Raw genomic sequence first — 16,663 nt, 5'->3', positions numbered from 1 at the left:
GATACAAATATGACAGAGAAATAAATCAGTTTTTTAGGAACATAAATGAGGGGATCCTGACATACCATGATTTGTAGGGTGAGAGAACAGTTTCTCTAAGAGCTGATTTGAGCTAAGTGTTAAATCATGAATAAGAGGCACCGTTTAGATTTCCAGAAGAGCTGTGTCATGTTCTCGGTGATGCACCCTTAACACTTTGCCAGCTACATGGGCCGTGCTCAAAACACGTCTGAGACTCATTCACTTGTCCTTTATTTTTTTTAAAAAAAAAGAAAAGGGCGGGGGGTGATTTGAGACGTTAGCAAGTGGTTGTAGATAAATTTGGGGTGGACATGTCTGGGAACCTGGTGCTGAACCTACTGGGATACCTCGGTTCTCCTCCAAGTGGCCTCCCCTTCCCAGTGACACCCCATCACCCTGGGCCTCTCCTGGCCTCTCTCTGTAGGCTGTCCTGGGTCCCCTTGCAGCATGTCAGCTGAGATCCATGACAGCGAGAGCAGGAGTTGCCAGGGTTCCTGACATCACTTAACATAACATAGCATCACATGACATCTGGGCCCCCAAAGGGCACAGCATCATTTCTGTGGTATTGTGCTGGTCAAAGAAAGTTACAGACTGGCCCAGATTCAGGGGAGGAGTCCTCAATTCCACCTCTCCTGCATGCAGGGGGAAAAGGAATTGCTTGTGGCCATCTCTGGAGACTACTGCATTCCCTCCTCCTCACGTCACCGTGTTCTTTCCATCCTCCCGAAGACTACGATGTGTATATTTAAGGCTAATTGGTTGTTGTTAATGACTTTTGCCTGTGTCCAATCCCTAACCTTATCCTGTAGTTCTCCCAGGATCCTGGAATTAATCTCTGTGCTTCCAATATTACCTCTTTGTTTGATGGTACAATTTATGGCCACATAAAAATGCTGCCGGAATGCAACTTCTTTGTTAACAGAATTAACACTCTAGTGTGTAATTGTTTCTTATCCTTTTATAGTTAAGTTGGTTTTTTTTCTAACAAAGCAAAGGGACATCTGTTCCCATGATGAATCAAGGTGCCCTGCTGGTATAAACTATCATATATTAATATTATGTGCCATGTACACATATATATATATATACACACACACACACATATAGAAATATGTACATAAGGAATATATACACTATAATTAAAGGACTTAGAATATAAGACAATACATTAAATTACATTATGGTCACCTGGCCCTTGAAGAACAAGATGAATTTAATTAAATCACCGAATTTGAGGGAACATTCAGTCCTCAGTTGATGGGAAAAATTAGCTGTTTCATCATACTGATTCGAAATAAAAGCAAGTTCAGGTGGGAAATGGACCCATGGCTTATATTATACTCTGTCATATGCATTGGGAAGTATTAATTGGAGATAAGTTTTAATTAATGAATTAAATTTTAATTTCATTAAAATTTACCTTTATGGAGTCTAGTGTCACCAGGGAAAGTCAGAAGTATCACTATTTCCTCCACCAGGTAATTGATATGGTCCCCTAGCAAGTCAGTGGGATGATACATCTGAAATCTCTAAAAACATGAAAACCTTTTTAGGGAAAAAAATAGTCATATGTCTTTAAACTTAATGTGTATGTGCATGGTAGAGAGGAAACTAATTGAAGCAGAAAGTAGCTAGTTGTGTTGATAGCATCCAACAGGGTTACCTTCTGGAGCGGAAACACACATCATTCCTGCTGTTCTTGGAGAAAGAACGAGGGGAAAATGAATACATGTGCGCAGTACCCCTTAGCAAAATAAGTGCTCTCTAGAAAACTATGGTCCACTCCCGAACTCACCCTGTAACTTTCCAGTGTCAGCCCTGTAACATAGCAGTCCTGTGAAATTACTCATCGAACTGATGAAATTAAAATATTTATATTCTGCACACACAGACATGGAGGGAAATCTCACTTCAATTACAGCAGTTAAGAAGGCTGAAGTCATTTTCCCAGCTAGCATTTGGCCATTCCATTGAGATTGAAGGAATCTGGTACAATAACGGTTCTTATTAATTCGCTGCTCTTCATGTTAAAAGAATATTATAATTCCTTTGTGATGTAAATTGTTTGGGCAGTATGATGGTGCGGTGCCTTGTGACTAAAAAGTCGACAGGCTAGAAGGACAAAGTATTCAGGAACAATAGCTAACATCTACTGTTTGGCACTTTTTAAATGTTCTCTGCAAGATAATTCTTAAGGTCTGATTCGCTTTTCTTTTTGCCTTTCCCAAAAGGGATTTAAGTTAATTACTTTTTCTAATGTGACTTTGATATTTTAGTCCCCCCCCAAATCTTCCAAGGAATATGCAGCTGAAATGTCATTCTAGTTCTTTTATTTTCCTGGAAACTCTGATATTAAATATGGGTGTCACACTGGAAAATTCCACCTGAAGAAAAAGTTAAACAAGGCATAAAATTTACATTAGTAACATCCCATTAACCCATCATCTAGAAAGATTTTGTTACATGATTTTCATCATTTATGAAATTATTTGGGTGTCTTTGCTGGTCTTTTTTGCCTGTAGGATTGAAACTTGTGCATTTATGTCCATCAAAATGTTGTAGCTGCATTTGGCATCGTTCCTTCAACATTCTTCTCCTTTTTGCAAAAGGATGAAATTAGCTTAGTTTAATAATAGTCATTCCTGATTACTCTCTCTGTGGAAACAGCTTGAGACACACATTATTTAATTAAAGGAAGTATTCACATTGCCCTTTTAAAACCTTCATTTTATATAACCTATTGATTTTGAAACCAATTAGTCTTACATGAAAAAAATATTACTGCTTTTAGTACAGCACTTTTACATGTCATTGGAATAGTCATCACTGTGTAAAATGTGCGTAGTTTTAAACTTTCTTTTTTTTTAATTTTATTGGAGAATGGTTGATTTACATTGTTTTATTTTTTTTCAGGTGTACAGCAAAGGAATTCAGTTATACATATACATATATTTCATTCTTTTTCAGATTCTTTTCTCATATAGGTTATCACAGAACATTGAGTAGAGTTCCCTGTGCCATACAGTAGGTCCTTGTTGGTTATCTATCTTATATATGGTAGTGCGCGTGTGCTCACCCCAAGCTCCTGATTTACCCCTCCTCCCAAACTGTCCAACAAGACATAAAAGATCACTGCTGAGTTTCAATTTGAAAAAATATATTTTATTAAAAATAGTTACACAAATGATAGTTGGGTTTCTAGGGTAACATCTAAAGCAAAATAATTATAACATTTTGTTAATAATATATTTAGTAATAATAATAATGTAGTTGAAAAATAGTTGACAAAATAATATCATAGCCCTAAACTATGTATTAAGACAAGGTCAAGAAGTTGCCATTGAGGTAGGAGGGGAAGAGTGAGAGCAGTTCTTCATCTACCTTGTGATAACTCAGACATTGTACAGTCAGAGGGCACTGGTAATTCATTAACAAGAGAGTGCAGTGCCCTTCTATGAAGTGATATTGTAGACCCAATAACAATATTGATGTAGTTTTATATTGCCGCCACACAAATTATCGCAAGCTTAGTGGCTTAAAACAACCCAAATTTACTATTTCATAATTCTGTAGACCAAAAGTCTGAGTTGGTTCCAGCAGTTTCTATGTTCTGGCTCATAGGAGACTGAAATCAAGGTGTTACCAGAAGGACTCCTATCTGGAGGCTCTGGGAAGAATCCCTTCCAAGCTCATTCAGACTGTTAGCAGGATTCAATACGTTGTGGTTGTAGGACTGAGGTCCCAGTTTCCTTACTGGTCATCAACTGGAGGCCATCTTTACCTGTTAGAGGCCTTTCTCCGTTCTTGCATGTGACTCTTACATCGCAGAGCCAGCAAGCATGGACTCTTTTTCAAGCTTGGAATCTCTCTTACTTACCCTTCTTCCACACTCTTCTTCTGCTTTCAGCCCATGAATGTTCTCTGCTTTTAAGGGCTCATGTAATTCAATTAAGCCCACCCAAATAATCCAGGAAAATCTCTCTATTTTAAGGTCTGTATATGTAATCACATCTACAATGTCTCTTTTGCCAGGTAAAGTAACATCTTAGCAGGTTCTGAAGATTAGGGTGTGAACATCTTTAAAAGCCCATTATTCTACCTATCACAAATATGATATGCTTTGAGTTGTTCTCCCAGAATTGAATCCATGCGTAGGTTGAATTATGCCACCAAGCAGAAGTACAAAAGATGGCTGTCAGGGCTCAGGAAGCAGCCCCCATCCCAGAGTCAGGTGATGCCCACTGGCCTCACAGGTTGGAGTTAACCAGTACTCTTAATCTTATTTCCACAGAGGCACACCCCAGATACATTCTCTTGTGCTCACGTACTCTCAGACTCCAGTTACTGCATTGGTAAACTATGTTGTGACATGTGCTTAATTTGTAGTGAAAAGTTAAAGGGGTTTTATGTAAAAACAGAATGACCTATTCCACTACCATTGTCTAATGCATTGGCATAAGTAACAGTGTTTTAGATCACTTTACCAGAATTTCTCTCCAGAACAAGAGAGGGTCATCTTCTATCTCATGTTTCCTCTGAGCAGGGAGTATCTTTGACATCTCAAGGGGCCCAGTGAGTCAGCAGCAGCCCTGCCTTGTAGAGATGCCAGTACACAGATGTCCTGGGGGAGAATGGTGGGAGAAACATACTGATGGGATTGTGATGGGAAAATTCTAGCCTGTTATTGGATTGGTGTTTCAAATTGATTATTTCATATACTCTAATATAATGTGAAATTCACAGAATACATAAATCTTGTAGAAATAAAGAGTAAAGAAAAGTATTTGAGACTGAAGTTGTTTCAGAAACACTTCATAGGAAATTTGAGTCTTGAAACTAGAACTTTAAAAATAATGGAGATGGTTAGTATATAATTTAGTTTATGTTTAGAAATGCTTTTTCAACAACCCTCTGGAAATTATTAGGGTACTAACAGCTTGCTCTGAAAATTGATAATTAAAAGGGAAAATATACTTTGAAAGAACTATATTTTCCAGTAATCAAAATGGTCAACTGGTGAGGGAGAACTCTTCTTTACAGCAATATTACAGTTGATAAATATAGAGGAAATGATAGAATTAGAAAGTCACTATTTTGCAGTGTTAATGAAACAAAGGTTGAGGTTTAAAGATTGAGGGAGAACTAGACAATAGAGTGTAAGGTTTTTATTACAACTAAAAGTGGGAAAACAAGAGCTTTATTTTTCTCCTGATGTGATGTAATATAAAGCCCACTGCACCCTCTATGAAGTAGTCCTGTCAAAAAGTTGAGCCTGGGGCTTCCCTGGTGGCGCAGTGGTTGAGAGTCCGCCCGCCGATGCAGGGGACACGGGTTCGTGCCCCGGTCCGGGAAGACCCCTCATGCCGCGGAGCGGCTGGGCCTGTGAGCCATGGCCGCTGAGCCTGCGCGTCCGGAGCCTGTGCTCCGCAACGGGAGAGGCCACAACAGTGAGAGGCCCACGTACAGCAAAAAAAAAAAAAAAAAAAAAAAGTTGAGCCTGAATCTAACTGGGTCTCAGTAGATAACTTCCAGCCAAAAGGAAATAGAAAAAGAAGTAGTTAAATGACACAATGATGAAACAAACAGAAAGATCTAGAATGAGGGACATTTTATAGGATGAGTGACAGTTTCTGCCAAAAATGAATGGCATGGGGAAAAAAGGAGGGAGAGGAGAAAAGGACTGTTGTAGATCAAAAAAAAAAAAAAGACTTAGGAGACTTGACACATATAATATCTGTATCTTCTTTGGATCTGAATTTGAACATAACTCTATGAAAAAGACATTTTTTAAGACAATTACAAAATAGTTACTGTGGACAGGACATGATACAAACCCATTAGTGTTACTATGGAGATGAGATAGTATCGCTGTTATTTTGTGGGATGTCCGTGCTTTCAGAAATGGCGACTGAAGTATTTAGACATGAGATTACATGCTTCTGAGATTTGCTTTAAAAATTTTTGGCAAAGGGAAAAAAATGAAGGAAATGGGCAAAACCTTGATAATTGTTGAATCTAAATGATGGGTATGTGAGGATTCATTATACCATCTCCCTTTCACCATACATTTGTTACATAAAATTTTTCATTAAAAATGTTTAAATCGCTTATTCCCACTTAATTGTATACCTTAAATCTGTTGATATGCATTTCAGCAAAGAGTAATAGTATTATCGTGTTATTCTGTAGTGGGATGAGTGGGTGTTTCTCTTTTATTGAGTATTGTCCTCCTAAATTGCTGGTTTCTTGTAGTTTTTGGTCTAATTTCCTTGCGGCTCTACTCCTCGGGGCTTATGTTAATTGATAAGCCTCCGTTTTTGAAATTTCCATTAATAGGCCATCTTCAATCAGAAGCACATTAGTTCTGCTCATGTATTTTGTATGCAATTTTACCCTATTCCTAGATTTGCAGAAGCTAATCGTGTACTAACAAGGGAATAGGAATAATAATTGATCACATTTGCTTTGCCTTAGAGAGAAGTGCAGTGATCAGTCTTTGAAGACTGACTTAATGAATCTGAAGTGATGGATGTCCAGTGCAGTCACATTTGCTGCACCTTATCTGGGTGTACCAAGAGAAGGCACATAGTCTGTTGGGAGATGCAGACCGCAGTATTTTTTGGAAGTATTAGGTGGAGTCAGTGTCAGAGGGAAATGCTTTCTCCATTGCTATGAACACTGAAATTCTAGTTTTGTCCTGGCCCCCCCCCCGTACCAGAAAAGAAATTTAACAAAGCTAATTCTGAGTTTGTGTATATTTTTTCCCAATGGTTAATTATAACCCTTTCCCTTTATTAGGTTTCATTTTCCGGCCTTTATAAAAAGCAATTAACAAAATGGCTTAAAGGCTAAATGAGAGCAAATCTCATTTTCTTAGGAGACACTGTCATCTTCTTATTTATAGTTATAATTCCTGTTTTCAGAGAAAGGGAAGGAAGACAATGTACCTGGATATTAAAATAATATCCTTCATTCCATAAATGTGAAGTCAAGTAGAACACCTCTCGATTTTTGTAGCATTCTAGAGACACTGAATCCAGTTTCTTCATGTTTTTTGTTGCTTTTCTCACTTTCTTCTACAGAGCGATTTTGTTTACAGGTAATTTAAGCTTTGGATGAGGCTCTGGTTAATTCAGTTTATGGATAAAAGAAGAACTAATTCAACCTAAAGGTCACCATAGAATTTTAATCATAGAGGTAAGAAAGCACAGGAAGGCACACACCTCATTAGGGATACAATGGGAAAAGCATTCAGCCTCGGATAAATGGTACTAGCTATGAAAGTTGTGCTGTGAGCTACACCAGCACGAAAAAAAAAGGTAGGATTACAAATGCCGGACTTCAGGCTTCATACCTTCCTAATGGTGCCGTTTCCCCTTCGGCTCCCAGCAGCCCCACTGAAGGGGTTCATCAGCCAGTACCCATTTATCTTTATCTTCCTTTCTCCAGCCCCAACCAAATTATGAATTCTGAATCCCATATCTGGATCCTTATTTTAAAATTAATTCCCTTTCATTTACATTTTAGTTATATTGTTATTATTTTATACTTTAAAATATTTTATCTTATTTTTATTGAGGTATAATATTCATACAGTAAGATGCAGACTTTGAACATACAGTTTGGTAGGTTTTCACAAACGTATACACTTGTGTACTCCACACCCATATCATGATAATAGAACATTTCCATCCACCTAGAAAATTCCTCCATGCCCCATCCCAGGCTGTCAGTGATGGCTATCAACCTAGATTAGTTGCACCTGTTCCAGAATTTCATATAAATAGTGTAATGTATACTCTTTGAAGTCTGGGTTTTTGCTTCATCACAATATTTTTGAGCATTGTCCATGTTGCTAAGTAGTATTCCACTGAATAAAGGTACTTAAATCTATTCATCCATTTTCCAGTTCATGGGCATTTGGGATGTTTCTAGTTTTTTACTATTATGAGTAAGGCTCCTATGAACATTCTTGTATAAATATTTAGGTAGATCTATTTTTTTTCTTTTTTTTGCGGTACGCGGGTCTCTCACTGTCGTGGCCTCTCCCGTTGCGGAGCACAGGCTCCGGACGCGCAGGCTCAGCGGCCATCGCTCACGGGCCCAGCCGCTCCGCAGCATGTGGGATCTTCCCGGACCGGGGCACGAACCCGTGTCCCCTGCATCGGCGGGCGGACTCTCAACCACTGCGCCACCAGGGAAGCCTGATCTATTTTTTAAATTACACCTAGGAGCGGACTTGCTGGGTCATGAGGTGGGTATATGTTTACAGTTACAAGAAACTGTAAACTGCTAAGCAGTTTTCCAAAGGGGTTGTACCTATTTATACATCTACTAGCAAAGGAATGTAGTTCCACTTGCTCCTCCCTTACCAGCATTGGATGAAGTCAGGGTTTTAATTTAATTTTATCCACTCTAGTGGGTAGTAGTATGTCAGTGTGGTTTTCATTTGTATTTGCTTCATGACTAATGATACTGAGCACTTCCTGAGCTTACTGACTATTATATAACTTTGCTAAATGTCTGCGTCATTTCTCTGTTTTTTTGTTGATTCTTTATTGAGTTATATAAGTACATTATTTGGATCTAAGTCCTTTAAGATATATTTTCTGCCAGTCTGTGCCTGCCTATTTATTTTATTAGTGATACATTTTGATGAGTAGAAGTTATTCAATTTTAATGAAGTTCAATTTAACTTTTCTTTTTTTTGTGATTACTGCTTTCTCTGTATTATCTAAAAAGCCTCTGCCTCGCCAAGGACACAGCGGTATTCTCCTATGTTTTCTTCCAGAAGTTTTACAATTTTAGCTTTCAAATTTAGGTTACTAACTTATTTCAAATTAATTTTTATATATACTGTGAGCTAGGGATCAACATTCTTTTTTTCTATAGTTATTCAGGTGTTTCAGAAACATTTGTTTCTGAAAAATTTTAAATTACTTCCCTCTCTCTGTTGAATTCCTTAGGCATCTTTTTTGAAGATCAGTTGAGCGTATAGCTGTGTGTTATTTTTGAACTATCCTATCCCACTGATCTATTTATCTATCCTTATAGCAGTGTCACTCTGCCTTAATTAGTGAATATTATAGTAAGCTTTTTATACACTAATGTGGAAATATTTCCAAAACATGCTGTTGGATGGAAAAAGAGTACATAGATCAGTGTGTATAGCATTGGTATACATATTGATCTAACGTGTATACCAATGCTATACACCAATGTATATACATTGATGTATAGCATTGGTATTTTTTGGTATACCAAAATTGGTATAGCATGGTAATTTTTCTGAAAATGAGGGAAAATAACATATGTTCATGTATGTTGAATATGTATTAAAAACCCTGGAAGGATATACAAGGTATTCATGACACTAATAAGAACACAAGCATACCTCATTTTATTGTGTTTCATAAATATTGAGTTTTTTACACATTGAAGGTTTGTGGCAAACCCTGCATTGATCAAGTCTCTTGGCATCATTTTTCCAACAGCATTTACTCACTTCATGTCTCTGTGCCACATTTTGGCAATTCTTGCAATATTTCAAACTTTCTTCTTATTATATTTGTTGTGATGATCTGTGATCGGTAGTCTTTGAAGTTACTATTGTAATTGGTTTGGGGGCACCATGAACTTTGCCCGTATGAAACTGTGAGCTACTTAATCAATAAATTTTGTATCTTTTTGACTGCTCCACCAACTGGCCATTCCCCTGTCTCAGTCCTCTTCTTGGGCCTCACTATTCCCTGAGACAGAACAATGTTGAAATCAGGCCAATTAATAACCCTACAGTGGCCTCTAAATGTTCAAGTGAAAAGAAGGGTTGCACATCTCTCACTTTAAATCAAATGCTAGAAATGATTAAGCTTAGTGAGGAAGACATGTCAAAAGCTAAGATGGACTGAAAACTAGGCCTCTTGGGCCAAACAGTTAGCCAAGTTGTGAATACAAAGGAGAAGATCTTGAAGGAAATTGTGTTACTCCAGTGAAGACACGAATGATAAAAAAGTGAAACAGCCTTATTGCAGATATGGAGAAAGTTTTTTCTGGTCTGGATAAGAGATCAAACCAGCCACAACATTTCCTTAAGCCAAAGCCTAATCTGGAGCAAGGCCCTAACTCTCTTCAATTCTACACAGGATGAGAGAGGTGAGGAAGCTGAAGAAAGGTTTGAAGCTCACAGAGGTTGGTTCGTGAGGTTTGAGGAAAGAAGCCATCTCCATAACATCAAAGTGCAAGGTGAAAAAGCAAGTGCTGATGTAGAAGCTGCAGCAAGTTCTCCAGAAGATCTAGCTCAGATCATTAATGAAGGTGGCTATACTAAACAGATTTTCAGTGTAGACAAAACAGCCTTCTATTGGAAGAAGATGCCATCTAGGACTTTCATAGCTAGAGAGGAGAAGTCATGCCTGGCTTCAAAGCTCAAAGGACAGGTTGACTCTCTTGTTAGGGGCTAATGTAGCTGGTAACTGGTAACTTCAAGTTGAAGCCAATGCTCATTTACCTCCTCAAATCCTAGAGCCCTTAAGAATTATGCTAAATTATGGAATTTAAGAAAAAAGATGTCATGAAGAAACTAGGGGTAAGACAGGAATAAAGACACAGACCTACTAGAGAATGGACTTGAGGATATGGGGAGGGGGGAAGGGTAAGCTGTGACAAAGCGAGAGAGGGGCATGGACATGTATACACTACCAAGCGTAAGGTAGATAGCTAGTGGGAAGCAGCCGCATAGCACAGGGAGATCAGCTCGGGGCTTTGTGACTGCCTGGAGGGGTGGGATAGGGAGGGTGGGAGGGAGGGAGACGCAAGACGGAACAGATATGGGAACATATGTATATGTATAACTGATACACTTTGTTATAAAGCAGAAACTAACACACCATTGTAAAGCAATTATACTCCAATAAAGATGTAAAAAAAAAAGAATTATGCTAAATTACTCTGCCTGTGCTCTATAAATGGAACAACAAAGCCTGGATGATAGCACATCTGTTTACAGCATGGTTTACTGAATATTTTGACTCAGTTGAGACCACTGTTGAGAACTACTGCTCAGAAAAAAAAAATTATTTTCAAAATATTGCTGCTCGTTGACAATGCACCTGGTCACCCAAGAGCTCAAATGGAGATGTACACTGAGATTAATGTTGTTTTCATGCCTGCTAACACACATCCGTTCTTCAGCCCATAGATCAAGGAGTAATTTTTACTTTGAAGTCTTATTATTTATGAAATACACTTTGTAAAGCTGTAACTGCCACAAATAGTGATTCTTCTGATGGATCTGGGCAAAGTAAATTGAAACCTTCTGGAAAGTATTTATCCTCCTAGATGCCATTAAAAACATTCATTATTCATAGAAAGAGGTCAACATATCAGCATTAACGGGATTTTGGAAGAAGTTGATTCCCACCTTCATGGATGACTTTGAGGGGTTCAGGACTTCGTAGAGGAAGTAACTGCATATGTGATGAGATTCCACAGAACTAGAATTAGAAGTGGAGCCTGAAGATGTGACTGAATTGCTGCAATCTCATGATCAAACTTGAACGGATGAGGAGTTGCTTCTTATGGATGAGCAAAGACAGTGGTTTCTTGAGATGGAATCTGCTCCTGGTGAGGATGCTGTGAAGATTGTTGAAATGACAACAAAGGATTTAGAATATTACATAAACTTAGTTGATAAAACAGCAGCAGGATTTGAGAGGATTGACTCCAATTTTGAAAGAAGTTCCACCGTGGGTAAAATGCTATCAAACAACATTGCATGCTACAGAGAAATTGTTCATGAAAGGAAGAGTCAATGGCTGCAGCAGACCTCACTGGTGTCTTATTTTAAGAAATTGTCACGGCCACCCCAGGCTTCGGCAGCCACCACCCTGATCGGTCAGCAGCCGTCCACATGGAGGCAGGACCCTCCACCAGCAAAAAGGTTACAACTCCCTGAAGGCTCAGATGATGGATAGCATTTTTAGCAGTAGAGTGTTTTTAAATTAAGGTATGTACATTGGTTTTGAAGACATAATGCAATACTGCACACTCTAGACTGCAGTATAGTGTAAACATACATGCAATGGGAAACCAAAAAAAATTGTGTGATTCACTTTATTGCAGTATTTGCTTTATTGCCGTGGCCTGGAACCAAACCTGCAATATCCCTGAGGTGTGCCTGTAGTTGCCTATGAGAGGTGGCAGTGTATGGTGACCGAGCAGGAGTGGGACAGGAATATGAAGAAGAATTCTCACCGTATTTCTAAACAATATGATTATATTAATTACTCAAAACTTTAATTTTTAAGAAGAGTAAATGGTATGGGAAATATTTTTTTGTCTCAGAATAGATAAAACTTTGAGGTGGCCGTTCTTTGGAATAATATCTCTTAGGTCAAATTATACTTTTCAGGCCCTGAATTTTGTTAGTATATGATATTTATTCAACAAATATTTGAGTGCCTATTATATTTCAAGCAGTATTTTAACTCCTAGGAATGTAGATATGAACAAAAATTTATGTTCATGGTATGTACATTCTAGTGGAAGAAAAAGATAAAATGGTAAACAAAAAAACCCAGATATTTACTGAATGTGATAAGTGCTGTGAATGAAATTAATGTAAGAAAAGCAAGACAAACATGAGATGGGGGCTCTGGAGAAAGATTTTTAGGTAAGATAACTTATGAGCTGAGACACAAATGCCAAAAATGATCCAGAGGTGTGAAGAACTGAGGGGGCGGTAGGGGGGCTCTTTCCAGGCAGAGTAAACTGCAGAGGAAAGGGCCCTGAAGATGGAAGTGGCTGAGGAGAAACAGGAGGAAGACAGGTAGGGGCTGGGGCATAGTGAGAGTGATACAGGATGAGATTGTGCAGGTAGGCAGGGGCTCAGCCAAGCAGAAATTACAGGAAACGATGAGGAATTTAGATTTTATTCTAGGTGCAATGGAAAGCCGTTGAAGTTTATTGGAAAGTTATTGAAGGAATGAAATGATCTGATCTCAGTTAAAAACAAAATACCATTCACTTTGTTGGGGGAAGAATCGATTGAGTAGGGATTGCCAGTGGGAAAGGAAGAAAATCAGGAATTTTATCACGTAAGCCAAGAAAGGAAAGTGTTTGAAAAAGAAGGTGCCTAGTTGTTCCAACTGAGGACAGAAAGCTGTCCGCTAGGTTTAGTAACATAGAATTCCTTTCTGGTCTGATGTGAGCAAATTCTATGAAGCGGTGTGCACAGAGGACACACTAGAACATGCTGGAACGGGAATGGATTCTCTCTATTTTATATCCCCATCCCCACCACACACACACACACACACACACACACACACACAGCAAATCAGAGAACTAGAGAAAGAAAAATTTAGACAGTTCTTTCAAGTGTTGTATAAAGGCAATTAAATCACAGAGATGTGTATATCCAGAAGGGCAGATCTCTGTGTTAGTTTAGCACATTTGGTACATATTTTAAATCTTCATAAGGAAAACTGCTTTATAACAAGGTGCTCTTAGTGTTTTAGTGACTAAATTTCCATGAGTAATTCAAAATGGGTCTATTTTATATAATCCCACCCCTTTGGAAGTTAATACTATTGAAAGTTTCCACTGAAGGTTTAAATCTGACTTCTAGGAATATTTTTGGAGTGTTGTGTGTTCCACCAGCCTCTCAGATTTTTCCAGAATGTCCATATATAATGACAGAACATCTGCTCCTTTATCCACCCCACATACCCACATCAGCTGTATTAACTCTCTTTGACTAAGCCCCATTGTTAATGCTCCTTTAAGGAATCGTGACTGATCACTGACGCTCCTTCACTAAGCAGACAGCAAATGGGTATTTCAAAGATTGATGCCAATGAATGTCAACTGGATTTGCAGAAAATCACTAAGACAACACTGTCAGTCAAAAATACAGCTGTCAGTTAAAGTATGAGGGGCTTAGGGGGGCTTATTACTTACAAAAAATAATAATATGTAAATTAAAATATTTTAGCACTCTACTTTTATTTGCTATTTGTCACCTAAGAGATGACATTTAGGACAGGAAGTATCTTAACCAAAGGACACTTTGTCTTCTATGGTAGGTACCATCTTTTCAAGCTGATTCTGGGTGTAAGCTTGTTTTACAATAATCCAGCGTTTTCCAAACTGTATATTTGACTCCGTCTTTATACGGTCTGCTTATATCCTTCTTGTGTTTAACTCTTATGGAAAATTGTGGGTCCTTTTTTACTCCAGCCTTATACATTACACTTCCTTTTCTCTTCTCCTGGAACTCGTGTGTATTCTCCCAGTTTTCTGTCTCTGGGGGAGGCTTCAGTTCTTGCCCCTTCTGCAGCCACAGTTGCAAGAAGCCTAATTGTAATCAGTAAGCTGCCTGCTGCTAAAAGCTATTAGTGCCCATGTTGTTAATGAATGGCCCGGTTGAATGTGGTGATTTAAGAGGAAGACTTATCCCTTGTCCCTCCCTAGGGCCTTGTTCTTAAAGGATTCCTATGCTGTTTAACTCCTCTAGCATAAGGAGTATTAACCACTACCCACCACACTTCATATATTAGTGCATTGAATTGAAATAATGGGGAGCTTAAAACATATCACCACATTTTGGGTAGGAAGCTTGAAGAAACTCAGACCCCTCATTTTAGCCTAAGGAAATTGGATAACACCGCCATTTGCTCTGAAGTTATAAATACTGTTTTCTCCTGGGGACTAGAGGATGAGAGGGGTACAGTTAGAATTCTTTTAGGAACTAAACACATTAGAAGTAACCTGCAAAATCAATACCAATTACTTGCAAGCAAGGGCTGAAAAATCATTGAAGCCATAGAGTGTGCACATAAGTGATGGCTTAAAACAAACAATGGCGTGGCTCAAAACTCATGAAACAGGAGTGAAGTAACAAAGCTCTCTTCTATTTATTTTGACATTTTTGATCTTAATTTGTATAATCCAACAATTGTTACACTTGAAAACTAGAGCAGCAAATACCTCAATATAAGAAGGATATTTTACTGACTCTCTGGCAAGACTGAGGTTTGTGTTGTCTTTCTGGTAAACATCAGGCATTCAGAGCGTGTGTGGGGACGGCTTATCTACATACACCAGTAAACCTTTCATTCAGTACCCAGGCTTTCTGCATGCCAACGTTATGTGTTTAGTGTCTCAAGAGTCTATTTAGTAGAAATTCACTCTGAAGGGCCTTTAGAAGTTTAACTGCATAGTCTCTCCTTTATTCAAAAGACTGAAATAATGCCTTTCAAATTCCTGGAATTCTTAAGCTTGTGTCTCAGATTAAACAGAAAATAGACTTTCTTCCTTTCGCATTGTCTTCTAATACTACCAGGAGCGGGTTGGGGAGGGGGGACATGTCTGTTAAGATATAGACCCAGAACCCTAACTCTCTAGGCTGGGCATGATGGAGAAGCCCCGAGAGCCTGTTAAGTCTCTCCAGCTCATTCAGGTCCATGACCCGTTTGCGCATGAGCGTGGGTGGGTGGGCAGAGGGAGACACTATAGAATTTCCTCAGAGTTTGTAGCTCTGCTTACCACACAAAGGAGGTGATATGGAGATGGTGCCTATTATTAAGTCTCATGTGAGAGGGAAAAGTACTTCTGTATCACCAGTATGAATACCACAAAAAGTAACTATAGATCCCCCTGAACTGCTTTTTTCCTGGACTTCACTTTTGTCCTCCCTAGGCATACAGTGGTGTGATCTTAACACTTGGAAGATTTGTCTCAAAACAGAAAAAAAGCCCCTTCTTACTAGCTTCCTTCTGTTTTTAATTGCAGCGCCTCTAATTAATATGTAGGAAATAAGAGAAGTAAATGGCTGGCCACACGGTGCCTGAAAATAAGAGCTCTTGATAATTGCTCAGGGGAGAACAGAAACAAAGGAAGTGTGTCACAGATCTCGTGGTGGCCACCCCACACTTTTCATTAAGGGAAGGCAGTCGGGGAGAAGGAAGTTTGCTTCAGGTGAGCTCAGGAAGTGTTTTGAATTAGATTAGGTTTGGGGAATTGAAGTAATTTTACAGGATGTACAAAGCGCTGGTCAATTCACCTGCTGCAGATCGTACTGAAGGTGAAACGCTGCTGCAAGAGTCTAATGTTTTCTCAACCTAATATTCACCTAATTTTTAATTTTTTAAAAAAGCATTAAAACTATTGGGATTCAATAGTTACATTTACTTTTATCCTTTGAAACAAAAATAACTCTCATTCCCATTAATGTTCAGTTGTTGAAAGAAAATCGAAAGAGGCAAACAATATATATCTTTGTCTCTGTGGGTTTATGCAGTTTATAGATACACTCAGCAGTGCCTTTGATGAGTGTTCTTTGTAGCGTGAGGTTGGTTGGTAATGGAGTATTGACCCAACAATTTATCGAGATAAGTCCTTGTGCTTCACTCGGTTGACATGTTTCATGTTATAATTGCATCTAACACTTTAATTCACAACTGAAATTAGTATAGTTGGGTAGAACTTTAAGAAAGTTTATAATAAGGCTAACAGATAGGGTTATTAGGTATTGTAAAGGTGAGTTCTGAGAGGAGAAAATCAGGTTATTGTTACTCAGGGAAAAAAATTCTGAAGTGTGGTAATAATAATCTTTCATAAAATTTAAAATAAACATCCT

The sequence above is a fragment of the Delphinapterus leucas genome, chromosome 9, assembly GCF_059928025.1.
Source record: "Delphinapterus leucas isolate spDelLeu-1000000601 "Yukka" chromosome 9, BTC_Dleu_Yukka2, whole genome shotgun sequence".
In the NCBI taxonomy this organism is placed as follows: Eukaryota; Metazoa; Chordata; class Mammalia; order Artiodactyla; family Monodontidae; genus Delphinapterus; species Delphinapterus leucas.
This window is presented reverse-complemented; position numbering follows the sequence as displayed.